Below are 24,934 nucleotides of genomic sequence, written 5' to 3'. Positions count from 1 at the left end.
GGAGATTATGTTGAAAAATAAAAATAATTTAGAAATTATAAATTTGTTTTTTCATTGTTAGTCCAAGAACTTTTCAGACCACCCTCGTATATTGGACTTTTTGAATAAATTCTGTATAATTCTTGTTACATGTGTAAGCTGTGAAACTTACTGTAATATGTCTAGTGCACATGTTCCATAAAAGCTAATAATAGACTTAGCCATTTATTTTCTACGTGAAGCTATGTCAATCAATATTACAAAAAACTTAAGTTGCTGCACAGTCATCAGGTTGTGTAAAATGTTTCTTCATAGAGCAGTAGCAGGTCTGTGCAGCTGTAAAAAAAAAAAAAAAAACATAAATAAATAAAGGGTGCATTCATCAGAATATAATATAACATTATATAACATTACACTGTACTGGTAACTGGTAGGTTACCAGTACAGTGCAATAATGGTAAGATCAAGGTCATGTTATTAATATTGTAGGTTATGAAATCTAGCATTAAACATAGTTGTAGGAAGTTTTTTCACTTATTCAGAAAGTAAATTATACTTTAGGATATAAATTAGAATATGAGCGATGACTGGCACTGTAAACCAAGGAACCAAGGAGCATTTTCACTGCATAGTGAGTAGAAGGAAAAATGATAGTGGATGGATTACCTTACTAGATGGAGATGGGATTCGGGTGGCCCATGCAGATGACATAATTGAGCTCTTTAATAATCATTTTATTGGAGTGTTACATCATGGCACAGCAGGCTTAATTCCTAGAAGGATGAGTGGATCATGATACATCCTCAACAGCTGAATGTAGAGGATTTATTCTGAATAATCAGTATGCTAAATGTCTGTAAAGCAGGGGAACCAGGTGGAATTTTGCCACGTATTTTAAGGGAATGTGCAGTGGAACTTATTGTACCATTAACTTAACTGTTTAAGGGAAGTCTTACAAACGATAGGCCTGTTTGTATTTCTTCTATAGTTAAGATTTTGGAGAAATTAGTAAGAACTAATATACTTGGGAAGATCAGGACAATATTATTTATGCAGGCCAGAATAGATTTGTTAAAGGGTGTTGTTTTAGTAATCTAGTTACCTTTTACAATAGAGTGACAAGAGCAGTCAATGAGGGTAAGGCACACACTGCAGTTTTTTTTGATTTTTCAAAGACATTTGACAGGATGCAACCTGCCAAGCCAAGTTTTAAGTTGCAACATTTGGGTTTGGATATCAGGTTACTGGATTGGATTGGTGACTGGCTTGCTGATAGATATCAGAGAGTTGTATATGGGTGAGCAGTATCACAGAGTAGGAAGGTTATAAGCAGCATTCCACAGGGCTCAGTGCTGGGATTATTATTGTTCAATCTTTATATCAATGATATTGTCACAGGACTGCAAGGAGATCTTTAGTTGTTTGCAGAAGATGTGAATCTTGGGAAGGTTATTTGTAATAGAGCTAATGTTTTGGCTCTTCAGGAAGATTTGAATAATCTGAAAAGGTGGGCATATGAATGGAGATATCAGTTTAATACAGCGAAATGCAAGGTTTTAAAATTTGGGATTCACAGTTGGGATGCTTCATACTCGTTTGGTGGAGTTACATTAGAACTCCAATGTAACTACACCAAACGAGTATGGAAGAGTTACACTGGAAGAAGTGGAGGAAGAATGGGATCTTGGGGTGACTGTAAATAGAAATTTGAAGTTCAGAGGACATATTGCAAAGGTTGCGAAGAAATCTCAGAGAATTGCTGCAATGTTGAGAAGGATATTGACCACGAGGTAAAAGTACTGTGGTCCCGTTGTATAATTACCTCCATGTGAGGCACCTTTTGTGGTGGAGGGGACCTCCCAGTGATGGTACTGGCCCTTTTTGTTCTCATTCTTTGTTTATGCTTTTCTACCCATATTCTTTGGTGGGTAGAAAAGAATTACTGTACTTCTTCTCTTGAGTCGTTTTACCATTCTGTCTTCCAAACCATCATTATTTGGATCTAATGCCTTACTGCCAGGTTTGCCATATGGTGCTATTCGTGGACATCTGAAAAGGGAGATTTTGGTAGTTTCGCACTACTTTGGCCTCTGTTTTGACAGATAGTTCTGGATAACCCAGCCAGGATCAGTTGGCTAGTGTGCTTGCCTGCAAAGGTAAAAGGGTTGTAGTAAGTCTCCTTCCCTATGATCTGGGGACAGGGCCAAGGCTTGCTGTGGTACTACTTATATAGCATCTGGGACAGCCCTGGCATTCTACTCTTGAGTGCAGTCATTGCTTGCTCGTGAATGAACATCCATTTGTGGCTCTGTGGTGGGTGGGGAGTTCTGTGCTGAATCCAACTCCTTCGGAGAATGAATACTTCATCATCCTCTTGTTTATCAGGCACCCTTATCATGTCCCAACCAAGTACAGAAACCATATAATCATCAGCAGAAAAGCAAAGTAAGAAACAAAAAAAAAACATCAGAAGCTGCAACAAATATGGCACTGTTCTTAATCATACATTCGACAGGTGAATGTTGAATTGGGAGGACCTCCAATCCAATTTGAAAAATGTCACCCTTCTTTATCCAGAAGGGTTGACAGATCTTCAAAAAATGTAAAGAATCCTCCATTTATGGGATATCCTTATTGAAACAGTTACAGCGGCACAATCAGAAAAATTACTCCATGCAACATCTGTCAGCAGAAAACTGATTCCAGTTACCCTCCCCCCCACATACACAAAAGTTTAAATTTTCTAGAGGCATAATATCCAAGTAGGACCTCCTTGATGTTCCTATGAAGAGATATCTTTCAAACTCTGCTACCAATGAGTGACAGCCACAAGAAGAATAGTGATAAGTAGGGATTAGCATCTGGTTCCCACATCTGATCCTCCCAGTTGGCATTACAAGGGTGCCAACTGGGAGGACTTCCACGACTTCTGGTCCTCCTTCCCATGGTGTGACTACTGCTTCAGCTCTTCTGATTCAGACACCTGCTCAGACTAAATAACAGAAATCATCCTCACAGGAATGAAGGCTTTCATTCCTCATTCCACTCCAAACTCTCAGCCACTGTCCAAGCCTGGGTTTTCAAAAAAGTGTGCCAATGCTGTAAAAGGAAAAAACCCCTGCTTACCATGAATGGCTCAAGACCAAAATTCCAGCTACCCACTCTGTCTACGCTGCAGTTCGCAACAGTTGTAAAAGAATCATCTCCAAGTCAGACTTTGAAAGGGTCAGGCCAAATGCTGCAAACTCGCCTCTTGTCCAAATGGCAGTCACTTCTTTTGGTCCCTTGCCATGGCCATTGGGCACAACTTCTGCCTGCTGATGTTTCCACCATTCTCACATCTGGATGGTACTGTAGGTACCCTCCCCCCCCCCTAAAGATAAGGCCAACTTACTGGCATCACTTTTCTCTTCTAATTCCTGCATTGAAGACTGTGACAATGTTCCCTCCACTCTACCAAGAACGGCTCCCTTCATGTCACCCACAGTCTTCTGACAAACAAAAATCTGAAAAATCCTAAATAACCTAGACCTAGTATCTACCCTACAATATGGAAACAGGTCCGTATCCAACCCATCCCAAAGTAAGGTGATAAAAGTCAACCAAAGAACTACCATTCAATTTCCAATTGCTCTTACTTTTGTTCTCTCTGAAGCAATGGAGAAGGTATTAGCAACCAACTCTTGAACCACCTAGATTCACACCAACTAATCAGTGACGAGTAGTATGGATTCCACCACTCGTGATCTACAGCTGATCTTCTTGATTACACCATTCACCTCTGGACTCAGGCCATGGAGAAATTTGGAGAAACTCACGTGGTTGCCCTTGACATTTCAAAGGCATTTGATCAGGTTTGGCACAGGGGCCTACTTAACAAACTGCCATCCTATGGTCTGTCTTCCTCACTCTGCAACTGGATCACCAACTTTCTCACTGATAACTCCCTATATGTTATGGTGGATGGTTTACTCTTCTCAGATTTCCCCACCAATGCTGGGGTACCCCAAGGTTCTTTTTTTTTTTTTTTTTCACCTACTCTCTTCCTTTTGTATATAAATGACCTTCTCTCTCAGACTTCCAATCCTATCCATAGCTTTGCTGATGATAATACACTCCATTCCTCCTTTTCATTTGACAAACCTTATAGTGCTCAAATATTAGAATCCTCAAGATATACCATGACCAGCAACCTGAATTCAGATCTCCTGGCTATATCTCAGTGGGGAGATGACAACAACCTTGTAAACTTCAATACCACCAAAACACAGTTCTATCTATTCTCTTGCAAGAAAGAGCTTGCATGCCTCTCCCCCTTACCTTCAGTAATATTGTGATAACCAAGAACAATTAGATTTCTCTTCTTTGACTGACCTGCACCTCAGATCTTTCCTGGCACAACCACATTTCAACTATAACTTCTGCAGTTGCCAAAAAAACTTGGTTTATTTTTTTGGCAACTTCTTCTTCACAACTTTGCAGTTACTAACCCTATACAAAGCCCAAATCTGCTCAGCCATGGAGTATTGCTTCCATGTTTGGGTTGGTGCACCAAAATCCTCTCAGAGAGATTGCTCAATTCTGTCCAGAAGAGGGCAATCCGGCTAACTAATGATCCCTGAGATTTCAAACCATTCTTTCTAAATCTTTTTATTCTTGTCAGTCTTGTTAAGGGTTTTTGTAATATTAATGCTAGGAATAAGCAGATAGTTCTCTACCACTCTTCTTTTATTGTAAAGTATGTGTGTATTATTATTACTATTATTATGCAACAACTACAAGGAGTCCAAGAAATTGTTGTGGGAGGCCACCTCACTCTACATAATATACCAAATATACACAGCACCAGCTAATAACACACACACACACACACACACACACACACACACACACACACACACACACACACACACACACACACACACACACACACACACACACACACACACACACCAGATATGAGTCTCTTGATGCCATAAAAAAAGTTCTGTGATAACACATACACACACACTCTCTCTCTTTCTCTTCAGGTTTAAAACATACAATTTATATAATATTTATCATTAATGTTTCAGTAAGGAGACTGCACAGTGTGGTTTTTCTGTAATTATTGATGCAACAGGAGAGGCATGGAAGAATCTTAAAACTATATTGGGAGCCATTGAGGTAAACCTGCATTAAATCCTCTACTTACTAATAAAAGCTTTTAAAAGAAGTAAAATAAGATAGCTCCAGAACTAAATAGCATTCTATTAGAATTTTTTTTCCGCTGCATAATATATATCACTTAATTGTCATCTGTTACGTATTTTCTATTTTTTTTTTTTTGTTTTGTTAGTCACTGCTTATGAAGTGTTATATTTCTTCAATATATTTTTTTTTTTCTGTGGCTAATATTTTCACAAAAATATAGCTTTTACTATGTACTAATGATAAAAAGAGAGGATTAAAATGATGCAGTTCTTCATAATAAAAATAAACATATTTTTATACTTCCAGAGTGTATTTGTAAACAGAAATCTGCATGCTGTCTATATTTTGAGACCAGAAAGTCTGAAAGATAGGCATCGATTTGATTTTAAGAAAGAAAAGCTGTCATTAAGTTTTCAGGTAAGAATATTTAGAATTACAAACACAAACAGTGATAGTTATTACAACTTCAGTTATTAAGTCTATGTATTAGATATGGTGAGTATGGAATATAGAAAAAAAGAAAGTGCAGAAAGAAAGGTGTAGATTTACAGAGATTTATATTCTTTTTTTTTTTTTTTTTTTACCTACATGAAAAGTTAGAGTACCTTGCATGTGTGTATGCACAACACAATAATTTACTTTTTACAAATTTGCTTTTCAATAGCAAATTCATGTAATTTGCTAATGAAAAGGTGCTAAAACATTTGAAATGAAAGTTCTGTGATAATATATATACCACACAGAAGATTATATATATTATCACAGGAGAAAGTTTGTGACAGGAAATGGAGAAAGCATAAAATTATACCCCTGTTTATTGGTATTACAGATAACTTTCACCTGTTGGTTTGTTACAGGTGACTCTCACTGCAGCAAATACCATTATAACAAACTTGCTACTGTAACCAACTACCAAAAAAGTCTCTGTTAGCACAGTGTTATAATAAAGAAAATTTGCTGTAGCAACATCACCACTGTGAGTTTGCTGTATGACATTTCTGTCTTTTGCCCCTAATCTTTCTCAGTACTCTCATATCTGCGGTCTCTAGTCTTTGGTCAAGTGTTTTACTTCTGACCCAGTTCTCAGATCCATAAGTTAAATTTGGTTTGAACATTATCTCGTATACAGCTAATTTAGTGTTATGACTAATTTCTCTCTTATTCTGTATAAATTTATTCAGTTGACTTCCTACCATACCAGCTTTGTTGATTCTGTTGTCTACTTCCATATTTAATTTACCATCTTCACTAAAATTTGTGCCTAAGTAGTTGAAATTTACTTGTTCTGTAGGTTCTCTATTCACAATGCAGTTGATATTTTCAATATTTCTGCCTATTTTCATTGTCTTTGTCTTTTTAATGCTGACCTTCATACCATATCTATTACAACAGTTATTCAATTTAGTCAGGGAATCTTGCAGACTTGTAGCGGATTTATTTAGAAGTATAACATCATATGCATAAAGCAAAGAGCTAACATTAACATCTCCAATTTTGATAGCAGGTTTAATACCACTTTCCTTCATAATATGATCCATATAGATAATGAATAAGAGAGGGGGATAATGTATATATCCTTGTTCTGACACCAGATTTAACATTAAACCATCTTCCTGTACTTCCTTCAATTCTAACTGCTGACTTATAACTCAAATAAAGACTAAGTATTGCTTAATATAATGCCCCATCGACACCATATAACTGTAGCATATTGAATAGCTTCTCTCTTGGCACCTTGTCATATGCCTTTTCCAGATCGACAAAACTTAAATACAGATCTTTGTTATATTCCCACGATTTCTCAACTATTTGTTTTAAAGTGAAAATCTGATCCTGACAGCCTCTATTTGGCCTGCATCCAGCTTGTTCTTCACCAGACTTTTCTCTTTCACAATCCTTCTCCTCCGTTTCTCAAGTATAGTTGTGTAAATCTTATCAGGAGCACTCAGTAGAGAAATACCTCTGTAATTCTCACATTCAGTTTTATTTCCTTTTTTATATATGTGTATTATAAGAGCTCTACTCCAATCATCTTGAATTCGTCCCTCTGTCCAGGCCTTCTGAACTATGCAGTGCAGCCAGTGTAAGACATTTATACCTCCATACTTCAGCATTTGTGGTCGAATATCATCTATTCCTGCTGCCTTTCCACATTTCAGGCTTTTTCACAGCTTTTTCTACTTGAAGTATGGATATGTATTCCTGACTACATTCCTGTTGAGTGTTTTTTACCACTGTGCTATCACTGTTTGTTTCGTTTAGCAGTTTTTCAAAGTAATTACTCCATACTTCAAGGATATCTTTTTCTCCAGTTTTCATGTCACCTTTATCATCTCTAATTCCTTTTACAGCACCCTTTCCTCCATTTCTGAGCTTCTTCAACAACCTCCAGAATATCTTTCCACCTTCTTGATATTTATTTTCTACATTCTTACCAAAGTCTTCCCATGACTTTTGTTTAGCTAGTTTTACACAGTGTTTAACTTTCTCGCATTTGTATCTCTATTCTCTAAGAGCACAGGCTGATTTATTTGCCAGGAACTTTTAATATGCTTTCTTCTTTTCCTTTGTAATATTTTCTGTTTACTTTACTTATATACTAATGTACTTATATGAAGTGGCGCTAGCGTCGCCGTAGCACGTGGCGGTGAATTTGAGCTGTGCAGAAGAAAGTGATTTTTAATCGGTGAATAGTCCGTTTTTTCCCCGTTTTTCTACGTTTTTGAGTGCTGAATTGTTTCTCTGAATACGAGTGTACTTTAGTGGTTGTTTTTCGGAAGTTAGTTGCTGTCGCGATATAATATATGTTGGTACCGTCAGAATCGAACGCGTAATGGTGGAAGACAAAACGAAGCTAAGTTACTGTATTTAGTTATATTTCATTTTATTTAATTATATTAGTACTTAAATGTTCTGATGTTTGTACTTTTTTCCCCTCTTATTTATTAATTGAATAATTATTAAGGATTACGCCACTCGGCAGTAAGGAATGATGGTGGATTCAGCAGCAGTTGCAAGTGGCATAACTCCAAGTCCTCCGCCATTTAAGAACTCAATTATTAGCAATATCATAAGGGACTTCGTGGCATGCAGTACTTGCGGCATGTATGCTTCTAAGGAATTACATATGTGGTTTGTTAAAGAGAGTGGAGAGCGTATGTGCGCAAAATGCAGGCAGTTGGAGGAAATAAGTATATTAGATATATCGATATCCGACTTTGTTGCTCCAGGAACGGAGAATGAATGTAGGAAGACAAGTAGTATGATAGGAGAGAATGAGAAAATAATGGTTGATAGTGTGGAAGGTGTGAGTGACTGTGGAAGTTTAGGAGATGGTTTTGTTTGGGAGAGTGAATTTAGATTAAGAGTGACTGACCTGCAGAGGGAGATAGATGAGTTGAAAGAGGAGGTGGAATGTCTAGTGAATGAGAGCAGAAGTATGAAAGATAAGATTAGGAGAATGGAAGAGATGAATGCAAGGCGAATCAGAGTAGGAGAGAGAGAGAATTTAAGGAGTATGAGTGAGAGGTATGGGGGTGCTAGAAGAGGAGAGATTGGAAACAGTAGAAGAGAGGGAATGAGAGAGAGGTATGGGAATGCTAGCAGACGAGAGGATGGAAACAGTAGGAGAGACGGAATGAGAGAGAGATATGGAAACAGTAGGAGAGATGGAATGAGAGAGAGGTATGGGAATGCTAGAAGACGAGCGGATGGAAAGAGTAGTAGGAGAGACAGAATGAGAGAGGGATATGGAAGTGCTAGAAGTGGAGAAAATGGAAACAGTAGGAGAGAGGGAATGAGAGAGATGTATGGGAGTGCTAGAAGAGGAGAGAATGGAAACAGTAGAAGAGAGAGGTATGGGAATGAAAGAAGAGGAGAGAATGGAAACAATAGGAGCGATGGAATGGTAAGAGGTATAATGTATGGTGACTCAATGATCCGTGGTGTTCAGGATAGGATGCGTGAGGAGTGTTTGCCAGGAGGAACAATAGAAAGGGTGGCTATGGCAATTAAGAGAAGAGAAAGGGTGGATGAGATGATTGTGATGGTAGGAACGAATGACTTGAGTGGTAATGTAAGTCGGGCAGCGAGAGATATGAGATTTTTGCTTGAGACTGTACGGAAGAAGACAGAGAGAGGAAAAATAGTGTGCGTGTTGCCTAGGTATGATAGTGATGAGCTGAGCAGAAGAGCGTTGATATTGAATGGCATAATAGCGAGAATGTGTGACAAGAGAGGACTGGTATATGTGGATGCTTGGAGTGCGTTTGAGGAAAGAGAGGAGTTGTTTGCGAGAGACCGTTTACATTTGAATGAGGAAGGACGTAGGCATCTGGAGAGATTGCTGTTCTGAACGAGTCAGTGTGTCCCAGGGAGGATGATAGCAGGGGTGGCCTCTTGTGGGAATGGATACTTGGGAGAAGGGAGACAATGTCAGGTAAGACTGAGCCCAGTGGAGTCTAGAAGGGATAATGCTGGGTATAGAAACAATGGCATTTATATGCTGTATACTAATGCCAGGAGTATCCGGAATAAGGGAGAGGAATTGGTGGCGCAGATAGCATCAGCCTGGCCAAAAATTATTGCGATCACTGAGACGTGGTTGACAGAAGGGGATATAAAAACAGGAATAGAAGTCGCTGGGTATAGCATTTTTCGCCAGGATAGGAGGGGAAAGCATGGTGGTGGGGTGCTGCTTATGATAAGTGATGACCTATGTCCTCTAAGAGTGGAGAATTTGGAAGGTAGTGAGACAAATGATTTTGAGAGCTTATGGTGTGAGGTAGAGGTAGGCAAGACAGGATATTTAGTGGGGTGTTGCTACAGACCCAGGAGCACAGAGGATGGGGACCAGGAGATGTTTAGACAGCTAAGTTTGGCAAGTGCAAGAAGAATGATTGTTATGGGAGATTTTAACTTCAGTAGTATAAATTGGAGAGAGGAAGATGCATGTAACAATAGGGGAATGGAATTTCTAGAATTCTTGAGGGACAAATGTCTTAGGCAACATGTAACAGAGGGAACAAGAGGTTAAAAATTTTGGATTTGGTTATAGCATCAGAAGAATTGATAATAACTGAGTTGACATCTCTCCCACCAGTTGGAGAGAGTGACCATATGGTTTTGACTTGGAAAATGAATAGACATGCAGGAGTATCAAAGAGACGGGAACTTATGTGGAATTATAAGGCAGGTGATTATAATAGTCTTAGACGTCAACTTCAGGAAGTTTCATGGAGGGAGGAATTGGAAGGCCGGGATATCACCAGTGCATGGGAAATTGTGAAAGAATATTTGTTATCAGCAATGGTAAGTTGTATACCACGAGTGAAGAAGAGGGCGCAATTTGGAGTAAAGTGGATGACAAACAATATTAAACAGGAATTGCATGCGAAAAAGAGGCTATGGAAGAGATATAAGGAGACAGGTGAAGAGATGCATGAGGAATATAAGACACAGGCCAGAAGAGTGACTCGTGTGGTAAGGAAAGCGAAACTGGAATATGAGAGGAGATTGGCCCTAAGATCCAAAGAAAATCCTAGGGAATTTTTTAGATATGTGGCCAGTAGGAGGAAAAATGACTGTGGAAGAATGATATTGTGGGATAAAAATGGGAATAGAGTGACTGATGCAGAGGACATAGTGGAATTGTTCAATGAACACTTTATTGGAGTATTTCATCCTAGAGGAGTCAGTTTTAATGCTAGAGGGATAGGACTGGTACGAGGTCTGGAGGTACAGGAGGAGAGTGTGTTTCAGATACTGAGTACTCTGGATGTCAGTAAAGCTGTGGGACTGGATGGTATTTCGCCACGAGTTTTGAGAGAATGTGCTAGGGAATTGACAATACCTTTAACGTGGCTTTTCAATGAAAGTCTGGCTTTGGCAAAGGTGCCCAGGGAATGGAAGGAAGGTAAGATAGTGCCATTGCATAAGGGTGGTAACAGACTGGAAGTGTCTAATTATAGGCCAGTCTGTGTGTCATCAGTAGTTGTTAAGATCTTGGAGAAAGTAGTGAGGGACCGTGTACAGCATTGGGCAGATGAGGGTAATGTTATCAGTGAGAATCAACATGGATTTGTGAAAGGACGCTCTTGTTTTAGCAATATGCTAGCCTTTTATAATAAAGTTACAAGAGCATTAGATGAGGGAAAGGCATATACTGGAATTTTCTTAGACTTGGCGAAGGCATTTGACAGGGTGCCACATGATAAGCTGATATTTAAGTTGCAGCACATGGGTCTGGATGTCAGATTGGTCAACTGGATTCAGGATTGGCTGTCTGATAGGTATCAGAGAGTTGTGTATGGTGGAGCAGTTTCCAGGAGGCAGAGGGTTACAAGTGGGGTCCCACAGGGCTCAGTACTAGGACCTATATTGTTTAACCTTTATATCAATGACATAACCAGTGGATTGCAGGGGGATATTCAGTTGTTTGCGGATGATGCGAAGCTTGGAAGGATTATTAGTAATAGTGCAGATGTGGTAGCCCTGCAAGAGGATTTAAATAAGCTAGATAGATGGGCATATGAATGGGGGTGTCAGTTTAATGCAGCAAAATGTAAGGTCTTGAGGTTTGGGAAACATCGATGGGATGCTGCATACTCTATGGGAGGAGTTATACTGGAGGAAGTAGGGGAGACAAGAGATCTGGGGTTGATGATTGATAGAAACCTGAAGTTTAGGGGACATATTGCAAAGGTGGTGAAGGTAACACAGAGGATTGCTGCTATTATGAGAAGGACACTGACCTGCAGAGATAAGAGGGTTATCATTCCGTTGTATAAGTCTCTGATCAGACCACACTTGGACTATTGTTCTCAGATTTGGTCCCCAGGATTTGAAGGGGATAAATTAACTGTGGAAAGGATACAAAGACGGATGACAAAGATGGTTTCAGGACTGTACAAGGATAGTTATGAGGATCGGCTGAGAGAATGTGGACTGCAGAGTTTGGTGGATAGAAGAAGGAGAGGTGATATGATTGAGACTTTTAAACTGTTGAGAGGTGGTTACAGGGTTGACACTGGGGAGTTCTTTCGCTTGGTTGATCAGCGGGAAGGAGTGATGACAAGAGGCCATCCCTGGAAGTTACGAAAGGAAACTGTGAGCAAGAGGGTAAGGAGTGGTTTCTTTGTGTGGAGGGTGGTTGAGCCGTGGAATGCATTGCCTGATGGAGTGGTGGGAGCGAGAACGGTCAGTGGGTTTAAGAAGTGGTATGATAAACTTTGTGTTTCTCAGGGGGGGACCTCCCCTCGATGAGTCTTGACAGACTTTATGTCTTAGAAAGGACCTCCCTCGATGAGTCTTTTGACTCCTTGGAGGCCTGAATAATAATAATAATAATAATAATAATAATATATCCTGGGATGCTTTACTTATATATATATATATCCAGGTGATGCTGTGACAGTGTAATATATCGTCACTTAATTTTATACGTTCCCCTTTTTATACTCTAGATTCCTACCTTCTGTATTCTATACTCCTACCCAAGAGCAATGGAAATATTTATTTAGATTTTTGACTGCGCCATCCATGCCTCGATATGGTGCAAGAAATATAGTACTTCCCGTAGGTTATTAAATTTTTCACAACAAAATCTCTTTATCATCCCCAAGTTGTTATCAATTTGCTTTGCAGTTCTGGCCCTTTTCTCACTTACTATTTATATCAACGTTTCCTGCTTAGGTTCAATTTTTATTTAAGATCAATGCATTGCAATTAAAAATAAGATCAGGCAAACTCTTGATCTAAAAATAAGTATGATCAAGACTTATTTTTCATATTCAGACTGAATTTGAAACCAGTTTGAAACAGCTATCAGGATAGTGAAACCTTTTCAAAATGGACCAATAGAAGGGGAATATATGGACGCTTGGGCAGCAATCATCTCTCCTATAAGGTCTGGCTAGGGTAACTTGTAAATATCGGCGAGTGTATCTACCTAGATACTGAACGAACGAGGATGGGCTGGCAATTTGGGATTTAGCAGACCAAATTGTATTCTTATTGGCTTAAACCAATATAGAAAATGATGGTACAACATGACAAAATTTCATGCAGGCTGGGGCGTTGCCTGAATAAACAAGGCCACCATGTGTTCGCCAGGGAACCAGGGCGAACAGCGAAAAGTCAGCTACTGGAACAAATCTGAAAGCACACCCCAACTCAACATCACCAGAGTTAAAGATCGGTACTATCAACATAAGAAGCCTGAATGGCAAAGAAATGGAGCTAGCTGAAGAATTAGATAAGTACCAGATCGACATAATAGGGGTGACTGAAACAAAAAAAGACAAAAACTGGTGAGATCTTTCTGAGCAAAAAATACAAAATGTTATATACAGGAAATAATAATCAAGGAAAAGAAGGAATAGCCATAGTATTTAACACAAAACACGAGTCTAATCTTCTTGAAAGGCAGGCCGTCTCAAGTAGAGTGATGTGGACAAATATGAGAATGGGGAACTGGACAATGAGACTTATTTGTGCCCATGGTCCCACAGAAGGTTCTACTAAGGTAGAAGTGGAGGAATTTTTTGATGCTTTAGAAAAAGCAGCTGACACAATGAAAAAGGAAAAATTGGTCCTTGTTGGGGATCTAAATAGCAGAGTAGGAAATGATTGTCAGACATACAAAAATGTTTTGGGAAAATATGGAGAAAAGAGCAAAGCTAATAATAATGGCAAATACCTCAGGACATGGACTGGTTATTACTAACACCATGTTCCAACATAAAAATGTGCACAAATTCACATGGAGAGAAGAGGCAAGGAATAAAAAAAAGTCTCATTGACTATGTTACTGTTGATAGTGATGTTTTCTCCCTTGTGCAGGACACCAGAGTGTACAGAGGATTTGAAATTGGAAGCGATCACTATTTAGACTTGAGCAGGATAAAATTGAATTTCATATTATTGAAAAGAATAACATGTAAGAAAGTTTTAAAGTGAATAAAAGTTGAACAGCTCTCAGATGTGAGCTGTAGACTAAAATACATAAAGATTATTGAAGAAAAAATGAAAGAGTTTGAGAACAGGAACCAAACCTTGGAGATTCAGTGGCAAGCCTTGAAGAAAACCCTGATTGATTCAGCTAGAGAGGCATGTGGTGAGGTTGTCTGCAAGGATAGAAAAATCAGAACTCCATGGCGGACGCAGGAAGTTAAAGAGGCAGTGAAGGAAAAGAAGTAAGCATATCAAAAGTTACTGGCAAATAAGTCAGCTTTTGCTCTTTGAGAATACAGAGACAAATGTAAGAATGCTAAACACTGTGTAAAACTAGCTAAACAAAAGTCATGGGAGCACTTTGGCAAGAACATAGAAAATAAATATCTAGGAAGTGATAAGATATTCTGGAGGTTGTTGAAGAACCTTAGAAATGGAGGAAAGAGTGCTGTAAAAGTTAAAGGTGACATGAAAACAGGGGAAAAAGATATCCTTGAAGTATGGAGTAATTACTTCGAAAAATTGCTAAATGAAACGAGCAGTGATAGCACATTGGTAAAAAAACACTCAACAGGCATACAGTCAGGAATACATATCCATACTTGAAGTAGAAAAAGCCATCAAAGTCTTGAAATATGGAAAGGCAGCAGGAACAGATGATATTCGACCTGAAATGCTGAAGTATGGTGGTATAAAAGTCTTACAGTAGCTGCACTGCATAGTTCAGAGAGCCTGGACAGAGGGATGAATTCTCGATGATTGGAGTAGAGCTCTCATAGTACCCATATATAAAAAGGGAAATAAAACTGAATATGAGAATTACAGAGGTATTTTCCTACTGAGCGTTCCTGGCAAGATCTATGCAAGTATACTTGAGAAACGGTTGAGAAGAATTGTGGAAGAAAAGCTTGGTGAAGAACAAGCTGGATTCAGGCCAAATAGAGGCTGTCAGGATGAGATCTTCACTTTACGACAAACAGTGGAGAAAGCATGGGAATATAACAAAGATCCGTATTTAAGTTTTGTCGATCTGGAAAATGCATATGACAAGGTGCCAAGAGAGAAGCTATTCAATACGTTACAGTTATATGGTGTCAACGGGGCATTATATCAAGCAATACTTAGTCTTTATTTGAGTTGTAAGTCAGCAGTTAGAATTGAAGGAAGTACAGAACGATGGTTTAATGTTAAATCTGGTGTGACATAAGGATGTACATTATCTCCTCTCTTATTCATTATCTATATGGATCACATTATGAAGGAAAGTGGTATTAAACATGATATCAGAATTGGAGATGTTAATGTCAGTTCTTTGCTTTATGTGGACGATGTTATACTTCTAAATAAATCCACTACAAGTTTGCAAGATTCCCTGACTAAATTGAATAACTGTTGTAATAGATATGGTATGAAGGTCAGCATTAAAAAGACAAAGACAATGAGAATAGGTAGAATTGTTGAAAATGTCAACTGTGTTGTGAACGGGGAACTTGTGGAACAAGTAAAACATTTCAGGCACAATTTTTACTGAAGATGGTAAATTAAATATAGAAATAGACAACAGAATCAACAAAGCTGGTATAGCAGGCAGTCAATTGAATAAATTTGGAATAAGAGAGAAATTAGTCGGAACAATAAATTAGCTGTATACAAGGCAGTGTTCAAAATAGTTTTAACTTATGGATCTGAGAGCTGGGTCAGAAGTAAAACACTTGACCAAAGACCGCAGATATGAGAGTCCTGAGAAAGATTATAGGTGTGAACAGATGGCATCAATGGCAATATCATATTAAAACGAGGATATTAGGAAAGAACTTGACATTGTCAGCATCCAGGAATGTGTTAGCAGAGCTAATTTGTCACTTAAATATAATGGGCAAGAAAGATTAGCAAAACAAGTGTTCTCTGCCAGGTTGGCAAGAAAATGACCCAAAGGAAGACCAAGATATAGGTGGATTGATACGGTACAAAGTGCCTTAGACAATAGAAATATAAGATCTGATAATGTTGGAGTCTTGACAAGTAACAGACCGATTTGGAGGAAAATTGTAGATAGGAAGTTAGAAATGATGTAAATTTTTCATGTAGTACTATCATATCCTGTACACCCCTTGAGGGTACATGTCAGGAATTTGATGATGATGATGACTAGTTTCGGTGTTTATACTTGTGGCTTCTTTTGGGTTAAGATTAGGATTAGGCAATGATGTGTTTTTGCCAGGAGAAGCTGGAGGTGAATGTTAGCCCATGCATTGAGATCTGATCTTGTCTGGTAATTTGTGTATTACTGAGGCTAAGTAATATGCAAATTACCAGACAAGATCAGGAAATTTGTATATTACTGAGGAATTCAGGGAATGTGAGTTGAGATTTTTTTTTTTGAGGAATAGGCAAGACTGTGTTTTGGTGGCATTGATCGTGACCAGATTGTTCTTGCGTCATCGAAGGATAGCATGTAGATCAATGTCTAAAGTAATAGTTGTAGATGATCTAGATGCCTGGAATGTCTGTGCACTGCATGCTTTGTCAAATGAGTTGGATTGAATGGAGATTACTACAGGTAGGCATTCAAAAATCCGGCCATCGATAATCCGGTTCCTTCAGATCTCCGGCATGGATTTCAGAGCATGCATTTTCAAATTTACCGCATTGGTGCGCCACTGTTTTCTGTTTCTGTTTATGTTTTGATGGCGCTGTAATCAATAAGCATTGCGATAACCTGCTTATTCCTTCTCATTTTATCATTTATTTGCTTCTGTATAGCCCCATTATGGATTCAGCAAAGAAAAGAGGTGGCGTAAAATGTAAACATCGTGTGTTGTCGATCACAGAGAGAGTGGAAGTGGTAAAAAAAACTTGATAGCGGCATGTCTGTGCGAACCATTTGTGAAGCATACAACATTGGCTCTTCAACAGTGTATGATATTAAAAAACAGAAAAGAAAAGTTCTTTTCTGTCAGTGTATGAAAAAAGCAAATGTTTTTAAGGAAGTCAATAATGGAGTGAAAAAGTTCGGAACTGGACCAAGTTCTGATAACCTGGTTGAATTTTCGTGTAAGTGATGGTGTGGTGATGTTTCATTAAGAGCTGAGATTGCAACACAAGTGTGAATATTCAGAAGGTTGGCTGCATCATTTCAAGTCGTGACGTGGCTTACAGTTTCGTGCGGTATATGGGGAAAAACATTCAGCAGACAAAGTTGCGGCTAGTGCATATGTGGATGAATTTGCAAAGTTAGTTAGTGATGAACATTTAAGTCCTGAACAAGTGTACAATGCTGACGAGACTGCCTTGTTTTGGAGATGTACGCCAAAAAAGAACGCTAACAACTGAGGATGCAGAATCGCCATCAGGGTTTAAAGCTTTGAAGGATTGCATCACGGTAATGTGCTGCTCTAATGCTGCGGCTACCCATAGATGTAAGTTGTTCATTATCGGAAAAAGTTTACATCCGAAGGCCTTCCAGAGTATGACACAGTTTCCTTTCCATTACTGTGCCAACAAGAAGGGGTGGGTTACCACTGATATTATGTTGGATTGGCTTCCAAACTGTTTTGTTCCTGAGGCTAGGGCTGACTGTAACTCGGTTGGATTAGACCCTAATTGCATGATACTTCTTATTTTAGACAGTTGTTTGGCACATTCAAAAGCCGATCTTCTAGCGAAAGATAATGTTTTTGTTGTCTACCTCTCCCCCAACTGCACATCACTAATTCAACCACAGGACAATGGTATTATACATTCTATGAAGTGTAAGTATCGATCCTTGTTAATGAGGCGTCTAGTGAGTTCAGTTAATTCAGGCACCCCAGTACAGAAGTTCATAAAAGAATTCAACATTAAGGATGCCAATGCGTGGAAGTCTGTGAAAATATCAACACTGAAAAATGGATGGCATAAATTGTGGTCAAGTTTAATGTTTACTTCTCATTCTAACGAAGACACTGAAAATTATATTGCAGGTTTAGGGTTCCCAAAGAAAAGCAGCTTATACAGGAACTTCTTGCTTATGTTAAAGATGTAACTAATCCTGATGATAAGGAGCTTTCATCAAGGATAAATGAAGATGTTTTAAAGAAATGGATGAATGTCGATGATAATGTGCCTACAGTTCATCATTACACTGATTCTGAAATTGTAGATATGGTTAAAAGACTGGAGAGAAATGCCTCTACAGGTAGTGATGAAGATGAAAGCAGTGACGAAAATGAGGAAGATGTGAGAGAAAGAATCTCTATTGACAGGTTAATTATGTTGACAACTGAACTGCTGGCTGGACTAAAGCAACGAAGTTTTGTAAGTGAACAAGAAATCATGAATGTTTACTTGCTCCAAGATAAATTTATTAGAGGAAGACCCAAATATATGAAGCAGCAGACACTGCACAATATATTCAAGAAAATAGCTAGGAAGTAGGAAGAAGCAGCAGTGGTGTCCACACTTGATAATCCACCGCCGTTAACTTCAAGTCAACCAGATGTGCTGTCACCACTATCAACATTTTATTAATTAAAATTCTGAGGAACTATTTTATTCAGTTGAACTAAAATTCTGTAGAACCGTTATATTTAGTTGGTGAATATTAAAATTTCATAAGCTTTTCATTTAGTTTAATTTTCTTTCTTTAAAGGACTGTACAGGTAGTCATTTTCTGTTAAAAATATACAGCATATATAACCATCTGAAATCCGGCATTTTCAAAAATCCCACACCCTTCAGGTCAAGAAGTTGCCAGATTTTTGAATACCTACCTGTGTCATCTGCAAAGTTGTGGATAGGATTAGTGGTGATTGATACAAAATTAATCCAATTTATCCTAGAAGATGTAAGAGAAACTGTTGAAGTTCTGAAAGCATTGAATTACTGCAACAGGAATTTCCTTCAGACATTGTAAAATTATTTGATTTTGTAATACATTCTGGCTATTTTTCTTTAAAATTAAGTTGTATCAACAAATTGAAGGAACAGCAATTGGCAATCTTGTTTCTCCTGCTATCTCCAGTTTCTTTATGGAACATTTTGAACAACGTATCTTTGACAACATTTCTCCCAGACCTACTCATTGGTTCAGATATGTCGATGACATTTTTACTGTATGGAATGGCTCTTCTGATGAACTTCAACAGTTTCTCACTAAGTTAAACGCACTTCATTCTAGGATCCAGTTTACCCTAGAAGTAGAATCAAATAAGCAGTTAGCCTTTTTAGATCTTCTAATTCTTCGTCAACCAGATGGTAACCTACATTTCTCAGTCTATAGAAAGAAGACTCATACAGGCCATTATATCCATGCTGAATCTCATCACCATCCCAGTCAAAAGGCAGGAACTATTAAATCACTGGTTCATCGGACCCACTCCTTTTGTTCTTCAGACGATCTTTTAAGAACTACAATATATAACTTCTTCCTTTCTATCTAATGGTTATAAGAATTGCTTCATTAAAAGAGCTTTGAGTAGTTTTAACATGTCTTCCTCTTCAAATACAGAAGAAATAACGTGCATTCCTATCTCTTATGTACAAGGCATTAATGAACGTATAGCAAAAGTTTTAAAACCACTGAATATTTTTGTTGCCTTTCGACCGTTTAGAAAAATCTCCACCTTTCTCACTTCTCTTAAGGACAAGCTTCCACATCTTAATTAACCAGGTGTCTACCAGATTCTGTGCTCTTGTGGATTATCTTATTTCAGACAAACAGGAAGATCTGCCGCTATTTGGCTAGAAGAACACCAATCTTATATTGAATACTTTAAACCTGAAAAGTCTGGACTTGCAGAACATGCCATCTTCACTAGACATAGAGTTCATTGGAGAAAGACAAGTCCTTCACAAAAGTCGGTTCCTCATGGAACGCCTTTATAAAGAAACATGTGAAACTTTACTTCATTCTCCTAACTTAAATAGATCTGACGGCTTACATCTATCCCCTTTATGGGAGATAATACTTTATAAATCAGCTAATCTTTCCTAACTTTTTATTGTATACATTTTTTATTTTTTATTTTTTTTTTGTTAGGAAATTTATTGACCTTTTTAGTTATCTTACACCAGCTACTTAGGTGGCACTTTTTGGAATTGTCAATTATTGTTTAATTTGAGCTTAAAATGTACTGAAGATGCCTAATCTTCAGTACATTTTAACTGAAAATTATACTATTAAATAATCTTTGTACGTGAGTTTTCCATTATTAATTTTGTATCGATATGTCTACTCATGGTATACCTCTTTTAAAACTTAGTGGTGATTGAGAGTAGGTCATTTATGTACAGGAGATAGTAGGAGATAGGACAAGACCCTGAGGTATTGGTGATGAAACTCGAAGAGAGCCATGAACCCCCAACACACAGTGAATGATCAGAGAGGAAGCTATCAACCCATTTACAGAGGGGAGGAGAGGTATACCATAAAATGGCAGTTTGTTTAGCTGGTCTCGATGCCAGACACTATTAAAAACTCTGGATATGTCGAGAGTGACAGCATAAGTTTCAGCAAATCTTTCTGTTGCAGATATCCAGTGGTGTGTGGCATAAGCTAGGAGATCAGCAGTGGAATGGTGAAATCCAAACAGTAGTTGCTGATTAATTGATGAACCTCTAGATAATGGAGAAGTAGATGTATGAAATAGACAAGTTGAAACTTGGAATTTTGGGGATATGTAGGGGAAAGGAGGAGGTCATGGCCATGATTCTGAAGAACACACAGTGCATTTCTGTTACAGTAAGGACATTGAGAAATAGATATAAGAAATTAGTTACGGTGGTTACAGTTTGGGAAGACTTAATGATCTGAAGCTAAGTTGAGCCTAAATGTCTAGTCTAACACTGAATTCAAGTCTAAAAAAATTTATAAAAATTATTTTATTTGATAAATTAAAAACGTTTCTCTTTGAAAATAATTTGATTTTAAATAATTTATATTTGTAAAATATGAATTTGTGAAATTTTAATTTGTACATTTTATTTAATTATACTCTGTTTTACTTAATCACACACTCTGTTTTGTATTTATCTGCATTCAAAAAATATATAAATGAAAACCTCCATTTTATTTAAATCAGTGGTTCTTAACTTGGGGTGTGTGCACCCCTGGGGGTGGGAGAAAGCATTTCCAGGGTTGCGAGAGAAGTTTCTAAATTTTCGATGGAAACTACTGCCTGACCGCCTGTGAGAAACTAGCGAACGCTACGTCGACTTTTGGGACCCCTACTCCTACCCTCTCTACCTTTGCCTCAGTGCATTGCACTTACCAGCACATGCAGTACAATAAGAAACTGGTTGATATGCGCACGTGTTTGCATACTCAGAGTATGAATGTTAACGAGGTGGTTAACAGATGCTGACATGCAGAGATAAAAGAGTTATCATTCCGTTGTATAAGACCCTGATCAGCCCACACTTAGACTGTTGTTCTCAGATTTGGTCCCCAGGATTTGAAGGGGATAAATTAACTGTGGAAAGGGTACAAAGGCGAATAACAAAGATGGTTTCAGAACTGTACAATGATAGTTATGAGGATCAGCTGAGGGAATGTGGACTGCACAGTTTGGTGGATAGAAGAAGGAGAAGTGATATGATTGAGACTTTTAAACTATTGAGAGGTGGTTACAGGGTTGACACTGGGGAGTTATTTCGCTTGGTTAAACAGCAGGAAGGAGTGATGACAAGAGGCCATCCCTGGAAGTTACGAAAGGAAACTGTGAGCAAGAGGGTGAGGAGTGGTTCTTTGCATGGAGGATGGTTGAACCATGAAATGCATTGCCTGATAGAGTGGTGAGAGCAAGAACAGTCAATGAGTTTAAGGAGTGGTATGATAGACTTTGTGTTTCCTAGGAGGGACCTCCCATGATGAGTCTTGATAGACTTGTATTTCCTAGGAAGGACCTCCCACACTGAGACTTTTGACTCCATGGAGGCTAAATAATAATAATAAGATTAGATATTTTCTAATTCTAAATACATTATATATATGGCTAGAATTGTAGATATAACATTAAAGAATTATTGGCAAAGGTATATATGTAATAAAAATCAATGAAATTCTTTTTTTTTTTGTAATTTTTAATATATACTAAATTTGGATTTGGACTCAGGAAATTTTAGACCAAGCGCCAAGTCCAAGTCAAGTAAAAATGAAAAGAACCCACCAAGCCCAGATGCCTGCTAGAAAAACTAATTGCAGCAGTTAGAGCATGATAATCACTATAATCAATTTGTTATAAGTGAGAGATGGCTTAATATGGGGTCTGCTTTTAGCTGCACCCTTTTCAAGATAAACACACATAATCCTCTATCCTTTCCTAGCAGAATATAGTCTTTAACTAACAGCAGGTGTTAATTTGCAGATTAATACAAACATTTCGTTTCATTTTTCTTTGTCTAGACAGTATAAAAATACTCTGGTAGTTTTTCATATTTTCAAAGTCATCTGAGATATTTTTACTTTGTAAAATATAATTAAAATTCTATTCTATTTTCTGTCTTATATAGCCACAGTATGTTTCAGTGAATAAACTTATGAGGATTATCCACCATTCACAGCTGACATCCGAGTTTGGAGGCACATATACGTATAGTCATGATCAGTGGTTACTCAAGCAATTAGTAAGTCATTTGTAATCATTTAATAATAAACTTTTCAGTTAATACTATTGTAGAAATACATTATTATTAACTATAAAAATTCTAGGACATAAATTCACTTTATCATTATTATCGTCATCAGCCATTCATGAAGTTAAAGTTCATTCTGGGAGGTTATCATTTTACAGATGCAATGTTCATTAAACTAGCGATCACACCTGGAATGTAAGAATGTGATTATAAAGGTGTGAGAACTAGATTTTTGGCTAGAGAGTGGTGAATGACTGTAATGGATTGACAGAAGTAGTTGTGAGTGTTCCAACAATGAATGACTTTAACAAGAGGTATGATAAGTATTGTGAATAATGGTTAGCATGAACCTTTCATGATGAATTTTTACTAAATAATTTAAGGAAATTACAATGTAAACTAGGATATACATTAAAATAAATTTTAATATACTTCCAATGTTTCGGCAATGTCACGTTGCTATTTTTATAGGAACTTAAGAACAAGACACGTGTACGCAGGCACAACAAACAGTAAGTGAGGAAGAAGCAGGAAGCTATTATTTCTCCTAAAGTCCTAATGGTGCTGCCTAGCGGGCAATGTTGGGCGATTGGGCTGAAGGTCTTCTGATGTAGGTTTCCCAAATTTGAGACAGTCTGATGCAGCCAAATTTGTCGAGGTTTGGAATGTTTCTTAGGGCTGAAGCTGATTCCATGAAAAGCCTTTCATATTTGTATTTACTACGGTGTATTATCATGGCTTTCTTCCACCGTATTCTATGGCAGGTATCCAGCACGTGGTCAGCAAGACCAGAGTGGCTGTATTGGTGAAACTGGATGTAGTCCTTGTGTTCTGAGATTCTGATATTGGCTGTCCTGCCTGTTTGGCCAAAGTAGGACAGCTTACAGCTGCAAGGGACCTGGTATACATCAGGTAGGTCTAGGGGTGGGGAGGTTGCTCTTTAGTAGAGCGAATAAGGGATGCCAATTTTTTATATGGTTTGTAACAAGAAGTTAAGTCATGTTTTTTTAGGATTTTTGTAATTTTTTCCGAGGTGCCTCAGATATAGGGAATGGTGATGGATTTAGAGTAATCCTTGTTGTGAAGGGAGGGGGGGTTGTGGTTTACTGGTTTCAATATTTTTTGGATATTTTTTGGGAGGGGGGTAGCCATTGGCTGAGAAAGTGTTGAGAATGTGGTTTAGTTCTGTGGTTAGGACATTGTCATTTGAACAGATAAGTTTAGCCCTGTGGTGTAGTGTCTTAATGACTCCATATTGTTGTGAGGAGGGGTGATGGGATTGTTGGTGAATGTATCTGCCTGTATGGGTGGGTTTTCTATAGACTGAGAAAACCAAGGTTCCATCAGGCTGGCAGGTGACTAGTGTGTCTAAGAAAGGAAGGCAGTTGTTTTTTCCTCTTCCAGGTGTTGGTTGTTTAAGTGTGTTAGGAAGGAGAGGAGTGCATCGGAGCCATGTGGCCAAATAGCGAACACATCATCAACATAGCGAAGCTAAATGGTTGGTTTTTGTGGGGCAGAGTTTAAGGCTTTCTCTTCAAAAGTCTCCATATAAAAGTTGCCCAAGGGTGGGGAGAGTGGAGAACCCATGGCTGTCCCCTCTATTTGTAGAATTTTCCTTGCCAAACAAAATAGCCTGAGTTCATTGTGAACTGAAATAGGGCTGTGAATATCGGGAGGAAATTTAGCTTGGATTAACTCTAAGGATTCTTTGAGTGGGACATTTGTGAATAGAGACATCAAAACTGACCATTATGTCAGTGTGTTTGAGTGTCCAAAGAAACAATCCAAACCTCAACAAATTTGGCTGCATGAGACTGCCTCAAATTTGGGAAACCTACATCAGAAGACCTTCAGCCCAATCACCCAAGAAGACCAATATTGCTCGCCAGGGGGCACCATCAGGACTTTAGGAGAAAGAATAGCTTCCTGCTTCTTCCTCATTTACCATTTGTTGTGCCCGTGTACACATGTCTTGTTCTTAAGTTTCTATGAAAATGGCAATGTGACATTGCTGAAATATTGGAAGTATATTAAAATTTATTTTAATGTATATCCTAGTTTACGTTGTAATTTCCTTAAATTATTTAGTAAAAATGCATAACCAATGTCTAAGCCTTTCCATGAGAATTTCATGATGAATCTTCTAATTCCATGAGTTGCTAATAATAATAATAAATTGTATTTTAAACTTATTCAC

At 38.0% G+C, this 24,934-nt stretch overlaps 1 long non-coding RNA gene across 1 annotated transcript in view; it reads right to left on the bottom strand.

The window, feature by feature from the left end:
* Positions 1 to 240: 240 nt before the first annotated feature.
* Positions 241 to 24,934, bottom strand: part of LOC150104994 (uncharacterized) — a 276,526-nt gene continuing 251,832 nt past the window's right edge. The window contains exon 5 of the long non-coding RNA XR_016548591.1: positions 241 to 315. This is a non-coding gene — a long non-coding RNA (uncharacterized LOC150104994). The remainder of the gene's footprint in view (positions 316 to 24,934) is intronic.

This window comes from Typopeltis vanoorti, chromosome 7 (genome assembly GCF_054136105.1).
Source record: "Typopeltis vanoorti isolate ZY-2024b chromosome 7, IOZ_Tvanoo_1.0, whole genome shotgun sequence".
Taxonomy (NCBI): Eukaryota; Metazoa; Arthropoda; class Arachnida; order Uropygi; family Thelyphonidae; genus Typopeltis; species Typopeltis vanoorti.
The sequence above is the reverse complement of the archived record's forward strand: the minus strand, read 5'-3'. Positions and strand labels throughout refer to the sequence as shown.